Source organism: Gordionus sp. m RMFG-2023, chromosome 3, assembly GCF_954871325.1.
Source record: "Gordionus sp. m RMFG-2023 chromosome 3, tfGorSpeb1-WG-v2, whole genome shotgun sequence".
Taxonomy (NCBI): domain Eukaryota; kingdom Metazoa; phylum Nematomorpha; class Gordioida; order Chordodea; family Parachordodidae; genus Gordionus; species Gordionus sp. m RMFG-2023.
The window spans coordinates 36670411-36685064 of NC_088777.1; positions in this window are offsets into that span (position 1 = coordinate 36670411).

A 14654-nucleotide genomic window follows, 5' to 3' on the forward strand; every position below is an offset into this window, starting at 1 on the left:
AAATAAAATAGCAATACCACCAAATATTCATAATAAACCAAAATAGGGTGTCAATGTTTTTAGCCTGTACTAGAAATTTAGGTTTGACTATCTCATAAAAACACGATAGATAAACAGCTTCTGAATTAGGACATCCTATTTTGTTTTGTTAGTATTTGGCATTCGGACCGGAGACATTCTTATTTTTCGTATTTATTTTCTTGTTTTATTAATTTCTTTTTTTAAATTTTTTTTTGTTTTATGTCGAACCAGGACACAGGTCGTCATAATACTTAACCAGCTATTTAGCCGTTTTTTAAGTATCGGGTAAATAACCAAAATAGCAAAAGAAAATTTTTTTTAAAAAAAATCAGAAATAAAATACGAAAAATAACAATACCAAATACTTAAAATAAACCAAGATAGGGTGTTCTTGATCAAATACTTTTTAGCCTATACTAAAAAGTAATTAAGTACCCAAATTAGGCCACATGGGGCACGGTCTTAAAGTTTATTTCAGATTAATTATTTTAGAAATAAGAACCAATTATTTATTTTACCTTCCAGTAGGCCGTCAAAGGATATTTAGACACTCAACTTTATGATAGGAATCGATAATAAATTATTATTTTAAGGGTTACGGGGCCAAAATTTTCCTTTATCGTTATTTAAATAAAAATTATATAGGTTAAGTTACCACCGTAGGAATAACGGAAAAATGCGTTGAATAATTTTATTGATTCATATTTCTATTAATTCGAAAATAAAAAATGTTTTCAATTTAACCATTTAATAAATGGATTAATTTTACAAATAAAACATAATTTACAACATCTCCTGTTTTATCTATTAAAGCAAATTTTCTATCTCAATAAATCTACTTGAACTATAATTTCTCTAATGTTTATATTCGGAATTCTGTGTTTACTTTTTTTTCTTTTCTAGCTCGAGTTCTCATTATCAGCATGCTCCCATGTTAACCTATATGGTTCGATCTCTTGCCAGTATGATCTATTTTTCATCATAACCGTACCAACTTTATCCCGGTTTCTCTACAATATATTTTTAGCCACACTAAAAAAATTCCACTGATGTATTGGAAAATAGCGCTGCGCTATAATTTATTAATAGCAAATTTATATTGTATTAGGAAAATCTACAAATATAGTAGAATCTCTATTTTCCTATAGGGGAAAAGCAATATTAAATCCTCCATAAATTTTATTGGAGGTCTTTAGGTCCACTTATTGTCAAATTATTTATGTGATGGGGCGGGGGAGGGGGGGGGGAGATAGTGGAAAAGAATTTTTTATTAGTTTAAAATAATATTTAAGGAAAAGGTAGAATTCCGGTGGTGTGGAAAATTTCTGATTTTTCCCACCCTTTGATTAGGCCTATGCATAACATTCTTTTTTTTAAATCATTCAAAAATTTGATGTAAAATAAAATCATATATTAAATTTTTAAATTTTTTTCTGGTATTTTTTTCATTTAAAATAAAATTTCTGTTTGTTTTAAATTTTAATTCTGAATAAATAAAATCGAAGTTAATTTAAATAAATTTAATACAAAAAGTGGCATTAAGTATTTTTGTAATAAAAATGTATCGAATAATAGATACAGCTAAACATATATTAAGATAAAGATATACTATATTTAGATAGAGTACAGATACAACATTTATGAAACTAAATACTATAACAATCCTGGTGTGATGATAGTTTAGTTTAATTTCGAATCAAAGACATATAAATCTTGCTCAGAAATTATTTTAGTATTTTAATAAAATTCAAGGATATTACAACTTGCGTTTATAATAAATTATTATATTATAGCCTAATAATTATATTTTATTTTTAGGATTACAGTGATTCATAATTTGGAAATTGTATCCATTCAATAGTTTGTTTTTAAATATAAATTTTTATAGTATTTTTATTGGATTACTAAGCCATGCAAAATTTAAAACTACGCAAAAAATAATTCCTAATTATTAGTGATGTTAAGGTAACTAGTTACGTATTACATTTTGGCTAAAAAATAACTGTAACTAGTTATATTTTTAAAATTGTAACTAGTTATAATTCTTGAAATGTAACTACCAAAAGTAACTAGTTACTTTTAAAGATATATTCAAATAATTAATTTTATTTATAATATGTTGTGATAAATTAATTTTGAATTAAATTTATTTTTTAAATTAAATTTATTAATTTAAAATTTTGTGAAAATGTCTGATTGTTATACTTTCCCGTTCAAATTGATTTTCTTTTCTTAAATTGTTACATTGCTGCTGGGCTTCATAATTTTGTAAGCAAATTCAAGTAATTTAATAAATTTAAATATTATATTTATTTACAAATGTAGCACAATATATTTTTTTCCGTCAAGTAATAAGCATTGGAACTTCATATCATACGTAATAAAAAAAAATTTAAATTTAGTATAAGGAAAAACAAAGACAGATTATTATAGAATTTAATATTAAATTATCAATCATTACTTACAAGAACCAAGTCTAACAAAAGCATAAGCACATTATTCAAATTTTAAAAAATGATTGCTTTCTGAAATTTATTTTTGGTCTAGCCTGAATTTTTATTTATAATCAAATTATATATAAATTAAACACATTTTAGAGCTGTATGTTACTCATTAATTGATTATTCTATTCCTAATTTAGATAGTGTTATTTATATTTATCTCCTAGATAGAAACAGAATACAATATGAATTCTGAGTCAGATGATGAAGAAATTATACCTTCTCCTTCAACAATAATTGCAAAAAAAGGACCTTCCTTGGCCAAGTTTTGAAAAATATTTTGAATTCCACAAAGAGAAGGCTGGTAGTAATACTAATATTATTGTCAAATGTCTCTTATGCCTACCATATAAAATTATATTGCAGCATCTAAGTCATCCACAGCTAATTTATGGAAACATATCTCTGTAAGTTTACATAAATTGTATTAATATTATATAGAATAATTAAATGAATTAACTTTATAAGAATAATTAATATTAATTAAATATTTATATATATAAAACATATATCTATAGAGAAAGCATCCTAACCAATCCGTAAATATAAAACAAACCATAGATAATAAGAAAATTAATTCAGCCATATCAAGTAAGTTTAAACAAACTAAACTTGACTTTGGTGGAAAATCAAATTTTAAAGGTATCAGCAAAGATAAATTTGATTCACAAATTATTAAATATATAATAAATGGAAATCACCCATATACAACCTGTGATGATGAAGATTTTGTTGAGCTGATAAACACCCTGCAACCTAATATGAAGATTATATGCAGACAAACCTTAACCTTAAGAATATCAAAATATTTTGTTCAAATGAAGGATATTCTAATAGAAAAATTGTTAGAGCCTAATTATGTTTGTACAACAGCTGACTGCTGGACAGCATTTAATCGGTAAATATTATTTTTTACTAAAGTGTACAATACACTTGGTTATCTTTTGTTATATTAATAATAGCTCCTATATTGGTATAACAGTACATTGGATTGATGTGGAGAAATTGGAAAGGCGTTCAGCTATTCTAGCCTGCCAAAGACTACAAGGTAGGCATACATATGATGTGATCAGCAAAGCTTTAACTGCTGTTTTTAAGGAGTTCCATATCCAAAATAAAAATATCTGTACAATAACGGATAATGCAAGCAACTTTTCAAAGGCGTTTAGGCATGCCTAACTAATTTACTTTATAAATTATTTCTCTTAGAGTATTTAGCTGCCCATCTATTATCATGGAGGAAGATTCTATTTCTGATATTGAATATATCTCAATAGAAGATATAATGTCTTCTTCTGGGCTCTCCAGTTATGATATTAATGACTTCGACTACCTTCCCAGGCATCGAAGATGTTCTTGCCATACATTAAACTTAGTGGCAGCACTAGATGCCAACAAGTTACTTTTAAACAATGAGGGGTATAGGAAAGTTTATAACTTAGCTATATCTAGATGCCAACGTTTGTGTAACCTCCAAAATAAATCTGGGCCATCCGCCAAACTTATTAAAAAAAATTACACTCTCAACTCCCATATCCCGTTATAACAAGATGGCGTTCCTTTTATAAATCCCTAAAATATTATCACTTTTAAATCAAGTGCCTGTGGAATTTGATTCATTATGTGATGAATTAAAATTGTGTAGATTCACATCAGATGATCGTGATTTTATAAAAGAATATTGTAGTGTAAATTTAAATTAATGTCTTATAAAAATTTACAATTTAAAAATTAGATTATGCAACCAGTGTCCAAAGCTATTGATATTCTTGAAGGGGAATAATACATGTATCTTGGTTATTATACCCCAACAATAACAAATACTTATATGTATGGCAGATGTGCAGGGATTAAAATATTGTCAACCTCTAAAGGAAACTATATTAGCTAGTATTGAAAAAGGGTAACTTAAATCAAATAATTATTTATAAATTAATAATATCATGTTATAGGTTTAATAATCTTTATGATAATGACAACATCACTGCTGCAATTCTTCACCCTTTATTTAAAAATGACTGGCCTTGGATTAGGCAAGAAAGGAATAAAGCAAAAAAGGAGGAAATTTTAAATTTAATAAATACCTTAATACCTCAAAGTGAATCTCAGACGAATGAATCATGCTCAAAACCAACATCACTTGATGTAGTTGGATTTTCTGACCTAAAGCGCCAAAATATTCTGGATTATGAACTTATAGAAAACTTTATCAAATCTAATAACAACACTTTTTCTTTATATAACGATTTTCCAAAGTTAAAATTACTCTTTATTAAATATAATGTTGTTCTAACATCAAGTGCTCCCGTAGAGCGCTTGTTCAGTCTAGGTAAGCTCATTTTTGGATATAAACGAGCACGTCTCCTAGATAATAACTTTGAAATTAATTTGTTAAAAGCAAATAAACATTTATTAGATTCTAATTTTTATGAAAAATAAATGTTTTTTTTTCAATGCAAAATATATATTTTTATATTCGATGTAAATATTCAATTTTGCGATATTTTTTTATATTAATAAATTGTATATTATTTTAAATAACTGATTATACTTTGTTTATCCTATTTTTATATTAAATAAATGCATTCAATAAATAAATAATGCGCATATGAATGATGTATAAAGTAAGTAACTAGTTACTTTTGAAAATAACTGTAACTAATAACTAGTTACTTTTGTAAAAATGTAACTAGTAACTGTAACTAGTTATGTTTTGCCAATGTAACTAGTAACTGTAACTAGTTATGTTTCAAAAGTAACATTTAACATCACTACTAATTATTAATAAGTCAAGTTTTAACTTTAAGAATTAAAAATGGTTTTTTCTAATTTTTTAAAACTATTAGTTATTTTATCATTTTTGATCATTGCGATTTAATTTGTTTTACCAATAATCTTATCATGTTCAAGAATGTTCTCCATTATGTGACTTAGTAATTTTCATTGTATTTATATAGCAGGGTTGGGCAAATTTCAGAAAATTGTATTCAGTATAAAATTTTGTTTGAAAAAATGTATCTAAGATACAAGATACTTTAAAAAAACTTTAAATAGTCAAAATGTATCAGGCTTTATTTTTTTAACTATAATACAAATATATGAAAATAAATTGTAGAAAATAACAAATTTATTATAAGATAACACGATATAAAGGTATTTTTTAAAAATTATATATTATAATAATGAAAACAATATCAGAACAAAAAATTAATTAGTAAATATCAATAAATCAACATAAATCAGCATTAATTTTTAATATTATTAATTTTTCAAATAATATGTCGTTCAGTCTTTGACGATTTGGTCTATTAACTATATTAGCAAAGCTGAATAATTTCTTTTATATTTTACTGTTTAACATATTTATATTGCCCCTGTCATCTTTCATATTATTTAGGACCTCTAATTCAATTATTGAATTATTAGAATTGGATGTGGTAATTAAACATAAGTAATCACCATCTTCATCAATGACTTTGTTGACATTAATTTCAAAATTATTTTTAAAAATAATTACAGCTTTATGTATTAATAAATCCTGCAGGTTTATTTTTCTCTTTTTCACCATCATTCCAACGATTTTTAAGAGTTGAGAAATAGTGGCCAAAAATGTGCTTTTAAAGTTATTATCAAATTCATATATATTTTTAAATCTTTTATTTAAATAATTTTCTACTGCAATAGCTAATGGTTAGCAAAAATGTAGATCAATTTGAATTAAATTTGTATTTTTTTTTAACAGCATTTAATATTGGAGCTGATTTTCCATAATAACATTTAATATTGGAGTTGATTCTCCATAATAGCAGTTGATTTCGCTTTGTATTTTGATTGCTATAGCCAATTTAGACATTATATGGCAATATTCTTCTAAATATTGCATTTCAATATCTCTTAGTTGTGGAAATTCTTTTTTTTCCATTTTTGAAGTTCGCTTTTAAATTTTATTATACTAAATAGGCTATCAAACATGTTATTCTATCTCTTACAGCATGGTAAAACTAATTGTTTCCCTAAAACTGCTTTAATAAACTCTGCAGTTTTAGGTCTATTACTACCATCCATTAGTGTTGTTAAAAAGTCGAGTTCTTACGACTTGCGACTCGAGTCGTAGTCGTAAAAAACGGCTCCGACTCAAGCCGATCAAAGAGCCGAATGAGCCGACTCACTTAGTAGGCTCGCTTAGTCGGCTCGTGTAGTCGGCTCATTTAGTCGGCTCGCTTAGTCGGCTCACTTAGTCGGCTCGCTTAGTCGGCTCGTTGGGTCTGCTCAATTTTTTTGTTTTTTTATAAAATCTGGTAAATTGCTAAATTTTGGGGAAATGATTCATGTGAACAAAATTATAATAAGAATATGTTGTTTTAGTTTTTCGTATTTTTTTGGCATAAATGGGTTATAATAAGTATTGCTAAGGCTAACATGTTTAAATAAAATTTTAGTGAAGATGTACCCTAGATAAGTGACAATTGTCATAATCGTTGTTTTTAAAGTTTTTCGAATTTTTTTGATGTAAATGGGCTAAAATAAGAATTGCTAACATGTTTAAATGAAATTTTAGTGAAAATGTACCCTTGATAAGTGACAATTGTCATAATCGTTGTTTTTAAAGTTTTTTGTATTTTTTTGATGTAAATTGGCTAAAATAAGCATTGCTAACATGTTTAAATGAAATTTTAGTGAAGATGTACCCAAGATAAGTGACAATTGTCATAATCGTTGTTTTTAAAGTTTTTCGAATTTTTTTGATGTAAATGGGCTAAAATAAGCATTGCTAACATGTTTAAATGAAATTTTAGTGAAAATGTACCCTTGATAAGTGACAATTGTCATAATCGTTGTTTTTAAAGTTTTTCGAATTTTTTTGATGTAAATGGGCTAAAATAAGCATTGCTAACATGTTTAAATGAAATTTTAGTGAAAATGTACCCTTGATAAGTGACAATTGTCATAATCGATGTTTTTAAAGTTTTTCAAATTTTTTTGATGTAAATGGGCTAAAATAAGCATTGCTAACATGTTTAAATGAAATTTTAGTGAAAATGTACCCTTGATAAGTGACAATTGTCATAATCGTTGTTTTTAAAGTTTTTTGTATTTTTTTGACGTGAATGGGCTAAAATAAGCATTGCTAACATGTTTAAATGAAATTTTAGTGAAAATGTAACCTAGATACAGGGTTTCCCATTCTAAATAAGAAAATCATAATATTTTTTTAATTTTTGTCAATTTTTCTTTAACTTTTATTTATTTTAGTTATTCCTTTTTAATTTTTTCTAAATTTTTGCGATTTCATAACGTTTTTTTTCTTACTGTATCTTTTCTCAATTTATTTCTAACCTTTTGTGATTTTCTTTACTTTTATTTTTCATACTATATCTTCTCTCAATTTATTTTTCTTCAATTTATAAATTTAGGTCCATTTTTTTAACAATTTACGTTTTTTTTCATCATAGATACAGATATAATATTCTTTATATGATTTATACATTTTAATCTTTTGTATATATTTTAACCTTTTCAATCTGGTCATTTTTAATCTTTATTTTTTTGAGCATTTATCTATTTTTTCTTCTCATTTTTGATAATTATTTTTTGAAATTATATTTAATGTTTTTGGCAGACAATATAACAATTGCTAAATTATAAATTAATCGTTTGGTTTACCCTGTAATACCAAACGATATTTAAATTAATAAAATATAATCATTTTTAAATTCTTATTTTTAAAACACATTAGAAAATTTTTATTATATAAAACATTAGGGAAGACAGACTAAATAAAATTTTTTTAAATATATTTCCATGGATTTTAATTCGAGTTATTTATATTCAGTGGTACAATCATCACAGTCCCAACAAGAAATTGCAGGGATAGAGGTAAACTATATGTATATTTAATATTGAAGATGAGTTTTTCTTATATAATTTTGCTAAAATTTATCAATATGATATATTTTAATTTGATAATTATAATAATTTAGATTTCGAAGTTAATTTGAATCTGCCTATTATTTTATTTAATCAACTAACAATCCTGCTGCTCTTATTTATATTTAATTGAGGTTTTAACAATAGAATTAATGCCCAATATGCTAATTGGCTCAGCATCCGATTAGTGAATTTTTTTATTCCATCTCTCATAATTTTAGAGGAATATAAATAAATATTTCTTTAAATTTTATTATTAATCTTTTAAAAATTGAAGATGAGCCTATTCTTATTTGAAACTATAAATTTTTCAAACCACGCCAGGCACGAATTATTTTTTAAAAAAATTATTTATTTTATATAGACCCATACTGACACTGAGTTTAGATGTAGTTCAATGTTGGAAATGGATAGGGAAAATTTTATAAATATTTCTGATAATTCTAATATTAAAAATTATTTTCTCCATACTCCCCAAAAAACGCATAGGAAATGTTCCTTATGCCAAAAGATGTATAGAGTGAGTACAGCGACAAGTATATTTTTTAAAATAATCATTCATAATTTTTACCTATATTTAATGTGTATTAATTCAATAAAAGTAACAAATTAAAATCAGTTGTTTAACCCCTTAAAAATATAACGCGATATCTATCATAATGCGCTATTAGCTATTATTTTTTTTAAAAGCAGCTTTGGCTAATTTTAGGTTACTTTTTATAAAAAAAATTTAGAAATAAATTTGTTTTATTTTTTACTTATAATGAAATTGTATAATTTAATATATGTAAAAGTAGGATTTTATATTATATCCTTTATTTTAAAATAAATTATCAGTAGTAGTATTTTTTATGCTAATACCTAACACTACCAAAATGATAGCCCGTTACTTTAACAACTGATTAAAATAACTAATTTTAATTTAAAAGGCTTTTCCACATTATCTATACCTTCATTAGATGAATCTACTTCTAATATAATATCTAGACATGTGCGCCGATGTCGCAATCTACCGCGGCGATTTATAATTTTTTCATCGGGGTTCTGCGGCGTGCAGATTATGCCACCGCCTACTATATTGTCGGCGACGGTGGCACGAAATTTATTAAAAAGTTTTTTTAATGAATTTAATTTATAAAACAATCAATTACATTTAATTATAATTTATTTGGGCGCTCTTTTTTAACATATTGTTTATATGGTTTAATTCATTTTTTCAACTATTTCCTGTCTCACACCAATTTACATTTATGTAATTTCTATTCTGACGAGAAATAATTATCTTATATTTCTTAGACAATTAATTTTTTAATAATCATTTTATTTAAATTTTAAAACTTAAAATCAGTTATTCCTTTATTGTTTATAGAATCAAATGACATTAAATCTTCGGCAAAAACATTATCGCCCTGCGAACCCGGCAAAATTTTTGCTCGGTTCCAATTCTTGTTTTCGCCCCATTAGATTTCAAATTTATTTTATAAATTAAATAGATATTTAAAAAACATAAAATTAGAGCTTGAATAAAATCGACGGCTGTTCCGGCGTAAATAAAATTAACGACGGGGTACAGGTCTAATTAAATCAGAATAGATTTATCTACCATCTTTATCTTTAATATTTGGAAAATTTCATTTTTTTTTCCTATTCAGATTTTATATTTATCTTTAATTACTTATATAATATTTTTAGCAAATTTACGAAGGCATATGAAGTCTATGCATCCTGAAGCTTTATCCACCAATTTTATTGCAATTCCTGATTCGTTGTTCGGAGCTAGAAAACTATCTGATACCGAAAATCTTTATATGAATAAATTAGTATTAAGATGCCTTATAAGGAATAATATATCTTTCAATATTTTGGAGAGCGAAACCTTTAAAGATATTTTCAAATATGCAAATAAAAATATAAAGATAGTTTGTCGCTAAACTGCAAAAAGGTATTTATCGAATATATTCTTAAGTGCCAAAGATGGCATAATTAAAATTTTAAGTAATGTCACGGGATTAGTTTCTCTAACCACGGATATATGGTCACAAAATTCCATATCATATTGTGCGATTACCGTACATTTTATTGACGAATTCTGGATATTAAAAAATTTTTTGCTAGATATTCTAGAGTTTCCCTACCCTCACAAAGGTGAAGATATTTGTGAGCTAATTATAGAATCAATTGAAAACTTTAAAATAGAAAAAAAATTTTTAGCCATCACACATGACAATGGCTCCAATATAATCGTCGCCCTAGATTTAATAAATAAAAATTTTCAATCAAAATATAAAAAGGGCATTAATAGTCATAGATGCCTTGCGCATGTTATAAACATTATTGTGAAGGAAGGGATAGATTTCTTTTCGAAAGAGCTAGGTATGGTAGAAAAATTAGTAAAAAAATTACATAAAAGTCCGAAATGGATGCAAGAATTTACAAAAATTAGTGGTACACGAATACCAATGGATGTGGTAACTAGATGGAATAGCAAATTCATAATGTTATCTAGTATTAATAAAGTATTATAATAATATTTAATGTTCGATAATATTTTATTTTATATAGCACATCCAGGCTATCAAGGATTTGGGGAAGAAAATTTTTGGAGAAGAAAATTTTAATATAACTATTGATGATTGTGAATTTTTGAAGCATCTCGAAATATTTTTATATCCATTTTATAAAATTACATGCGAAATATGTACAGAAAAGTCCCCTACAATTGGAATGGCCATTCTATATATAGATAAAATTTATAGAACGTTAGATAGGCATGCTGCTTATCATCAAATTGAGGCTATTAAAATGGCCTCATTGAAGATGCTAGATAAATGCACTATATATATATCGCATATGACGACATTTGAAAACTATGTAAGTAGTTTTCTTGATCCAAGGATCAAAAAAAATTTTCTACCGAGTTTTATTAATACAATTGGATACTATGAAAGATTGAAGATTTTGTATAGTACGTATCAAGCACCTTCTTCTCACCAATACCATTTCGAGGAGACCGAATCAAATTTGATGTCGGTAAATATTTTGAATGAGTTAAGAAGGTAAATATAGAAATTAATACTAATTATTTATATATAATCGTTCATATTTTATTTTAGAGATGCCTATATTGTGCTTGATCCTGCTTTAGAAGAGATTGAGGATTATTTGTCGGATCCAGTAGCAAAGACAACAGTGGATGTTCTTAGCTGGTGGTCTGGAAATGCCAAGAGATTTCCAAAATTATCGAATATGGCTAGAGATTATTTAGGGCAACAAACAACATCTGTTGCCAGCGAAAGAGTATTTTCTAGAGCTGCCGATACCTTGACGAACAAACGAAATAGAATGTCCTCTTCAACTCTTAAACAATGCCTGTCGCTAAATTCATGGGACATAAATATATTAAATTTAAAGGAAGGCCTTTGGAAATAATTTTTTAGCATATTTTATTTATACATTATTATAGTTTAAAGTGTATGTTATTTTATAAATAAAGATTATAGTAAAAAAAATGCGTCCTTATTTTTTTTTTAATTTATAAATTAGTTTTATCAAAGTCAGATATAAAATATATGTTTTAACTAAATGGTCTTTAATAAACAAAATTATATATACAGGGATTTTGTAATAAACTAAACTAGCAAAAATAATTATCAAAAATGAGAAGAAAAAATAGATAAATGTTCAAAAAAATAAAGATTAAAAATGACCAGATTGAAAAGGTTAAAATATATGCAAAAGATTAAAATGTATAAATCATAAAAAGAATATTATATCTGTATGTATGATGAAAAAAAACGTAAATTGTTAAAAAAATGGACCTAAATTTATAAATTGAGAGAAGATATAGTAAGAAAAATAAAAGTAAAGAAAATCGCAAAAATTTAGAAATAAACTTAAAAAATAAATAAAAGTTTTAGAAAAATTAAAAAAATATTATGATTTTCTTATTTAGAATGGGAAACCCTGTATCTAGGTTACATTTTCACTAAAATTTCATTTAAATATGTTAGCAATGCTTATTTTAGCCCATTTACATCAAAAAAATTCGAAAAACTTTAAAAACAACGATTATGACAATTGTCACTTATCAAGGGTACATTTTCACTAAAATTTCATTTAAACATGTTAGCAATGCTTATTTTAGCCCATTTACATCAAAAAAATACAAAAAACTTTAAAAACAACGATTATGACAATTGTCACTTATCAAGGGTACATTTTCACTAAAATTTCATTTAAACATGTTAGCAATGCTTATTTTAGCCCATTTACATCAAAAAATTCGAAAAACTTTAAAAACAACGATTATGACAATTGTCACTTATCAAGGGTATGCATTTTCACTAAAATTTCATTTAAACATGTTAGCAATGCTTATTTTAGCCCATTTACATCAAAAAAATTCGGAAAACTTTTAAAAACAACGATTAGTCGACAATTGTCACTTATCAAGGGTACATTTTCACTAAAATTTCATTTAAACATGTTAGCAATGCTTATTTTAGCCCATTTAATCAAAAAATTACATCAAAAAAATTCGAAAAAACATGTTAGCAATGCTTATTTTAGCCCATTTACATCAAAAAAATTCGAAAAACTTTAAAAACAACGATTATGACAATTGTCACTTATCAAGGGTACATTTTCACTAAAATTTCATTTAAACATGTTAGCAATGCTTATTTTAGCCCATTTACATCAAAAAAATTCGAAAAACTTTAAAAACAACGATTATGACAATTGTCACTTATCAAGGGTACATTTTCACTAAAATTTCATTTAAACATGTTAGCAATGCTTATTTTAGCCCATTTACATCAAAAAAATTCGAAAAACTTTAAAAACAACGATTATGACAATTGTCACTTATCAAGGGTACATTTTCACTAAAATTTCATTTAAACATGTTAGCAATGCTTATTTTAGCCCATTTACATCAAAAAAATTCGAAAAACTTTAAAAACAACGATTATGACAATTGTCACTTATCTTGGGTACATTTTCACTAAAATTTCATTTAAACATGTTAGCAATGCTTATTTTAGCCCATTTACATCAAAAAAATACAAAAAACTTTAAAAACAACGATTATGACAATTGTCACTTATCAAGGGTACATTTTCACTAAAATTTCATTTAAACATGTTAGCAATGCTTATTTTAGCCCATTCACGTCAAAAAAATTCGAAAAACTTTAAAAACAACGATTATGACAATTGTCACTTATCAAGGGTACATTTTCACTAAAATTTCATTTAAACATGTTAGCAATGCTTATTTTAGCCCATTTACATCAAAAAAATACGAAAAACTTTAAAAACAACGATTATGACAATTGTCACTTATCTAGGGTACATCTTCACTAAAATTTCATTTAAACATGTTAGCAATGCTTATTTTAGCCCATTTACATCAAAAAAATTCGAAAAACTTTAAAAACAACGATTATGACAATTGTCACTTATTTATGGGTACATTTTCACTAAAATTTTATTTAAACATGTTAGCAATGCTTATTTTAGCCCATTTACATCAAAAACACGAAAAACTTTAAAAACAACGATTATGACAATTGTCACTTATCTTGGGTACATTTTCACTAAAATTTCATTTAAACATGTTAGCAATGCTTATTTTAGCCCATTTACATCAAAAAAATTCGAAAAACTTTAAAAACAACGATTATGACAATTGTCACTTATCAAGGGTACATTTTCACTAAAATTTCATTTAAACATGTTAGCAATGCTTATTTTAGCCCATTTACATCAAAAAAATTCGAAAAACTTTAAAAACAACGATTATGACAATTGTCACTTATCAAGGGTACATTTTCACTAAAATTTCATTTAAACATGTTAGCAATGCTTATTTTAGCCCATTTACATCAAAAAAATTCGAAAAACTTTAAAAACAACGATTATGACAATTGTCACTTATCTTGGGTACATTTTCACTAAAATTTCATTTAAACATGTTAGCAATGCTTATTTTAGCCCATTTACATCAAAAAAATTCGAAAAACTTTAAAAACAACGATTATGACAATTGTCACTTATCAAGGGTACATTTTCACTAAAATTTCATTTAAACATGTTAGCAATGCTTATTTTAGCCCATTTACATCAAAAAAATTCGAAAAACTTTAAAAACAACGATTATGACAATTGTCACTTATCTTGGGTACATTTTCACTAAAATTTC